Raw genomic sequence first — 1,927 nt, 5'->3', positions numbered from 1 at the left:
TTATATATATATATATATATATATATATATATATATATAATGGCTTCAATATGCACTTAGGATGCACTAGTGCAACCAAGGGAAAACACTATTATATTAATCATCGAATTGTAGAATTGTATGTTAAAAAATTAACACATACATTTATTTAATTATATTATTCTGTTTTTAAAAATATGTATTATTATATTTGTACAAGTAGACATGAAGTATTTTTCATTTGCTGGCACAATCAACACAAATATCGTTCTATATTTATTACTCGTCGAAAACGAATAAAGATAAAAAAACAATGTAACAATATAAGGGCTATGAGCTAATCGGAATGTTGATTATTTATGTTCCAAACATATAAATATAACCACAACCGTTTCGACTCTTACTGGGACATTCTCATTGTGAAAATTAAAACATTACAATTAATTACAATAAAACATTTGCAAACTAAACAATAAAAAATTAAACAATAAAAAGAGGAAATATTCTTACAATTATTTTTTTGCGTGTCTTATAATAAAATCCTAATCAATATAACGCTGCTAATAATTTTTTCAGAATACAATAATTTTTTCAGAATATAATAATTCGAAACAAAATAATTTGCATACACGTGTCATTAGATGTAGTCATATTCTGTGACTTAAATAATCGGAAAGTGTGAAAATATAAAATCGTCTTGATTGTTAAGAATAACTCTCGAGAATATAACGATACATAGCACATAAGAATAAAAATTATAAAAAATAAAAAATATAAAATGGTAATTACAAGAATTATAAGTATATATAAGTATATAATAAAAATCAATTACCTGAGATTAATAATATAGAGAATAATAATATAAATACAAATAATATAAAGATAAAAAGGATACTCGATAATGTAAAGAGGACTTATGTGACTAAATGGAAAACACTCAATGGAAAGCACGTATTCCATTAGACACTAGACAATCACGAACGGAATCTAAGATAACGTTTGTCCATAAGCCACATATACGCAGTTATAATATTGCATTCTTTTGACTTAATATTTGACATATACGCAGAATCGCTATACATTAGGAATTCAATTTTCATAAGTTTCTACTAAGAAGTTAGCAGTGTAATAGTATATACATAGAGTCCGTGGAAAAATAACACATGAAATACGGTATATAAATTTTACTATTTAAAAATAGAACTAAGAATAAAATTTTGCAGTTTAATTACCAGACTTTAAAGTTGTTTATATTATGTCGAAGAATGAATTTACATAGTCTCCTTAAGACTATGTAAATATCTTAATGCATTTTTAAATAAATGATAAGAGTAATAAAATAAATAGTATGTTATTTATTAAAATAATTTCTACAAATGTTTTAGTATGTCCACTGAAAATAGAAATATGACTGCTGCGTTTGTGAAAAACAAATTAATTCTTGTGGCCAGTTTTGGACATAAAATCAAATCCAGTATTGATATCTACGATATCTATACAGATGATTTTAATTACATAGTTACAATACGCATTTCATTAATACAATATGAAAAGTATACAGTTAGAGATTTACTAGATTTTATGTCATAATTCTCTATATACAAAAATTATTATATATATTTTGTTATATAGATTGATCATAGAATTGCTTTTATAATTTATTAATTTATTTATTAATGTAGCCTTAAATTTGTCTGTCATTAAATAAATAATATTTCTTCGTTAACTTTTATTTTTGTATTTAAATACTAAATAAATGTGTAAAGTTGAGTGCGAAATTATCTTTGAATTTTATCTTGCTTTTCATCATACTGAAGCTTTCTTATGCAAATGACAGAAAGTGGACGACTGTGCGAGCGAGCGAGCGAGAGAGAGAGAGAGAGAGAGAGAGAGAGAGAGAGAGAGAGAGAGAGAGAGAGAGAGAGAGAGTAGTAGTAGTAGTAGTAGT

The sequence above is a fragment of the Atta cephalotes genome, assembly GCF_000143395.1.
Source record: "Atta cephalotes unplaced genomic scaffold scaffold00017, whole genome shotgun sequence".
Classification (NCBI taxonomy): domain Eukaryota; kingdom Metazoa; phylum Arthropoda; class Insecta; order Hymenoptera; family Formicidae; genus Atta; species Atta cephalotes.
This window is presented reverse-complemented; position numbering follows the sequence as displayed.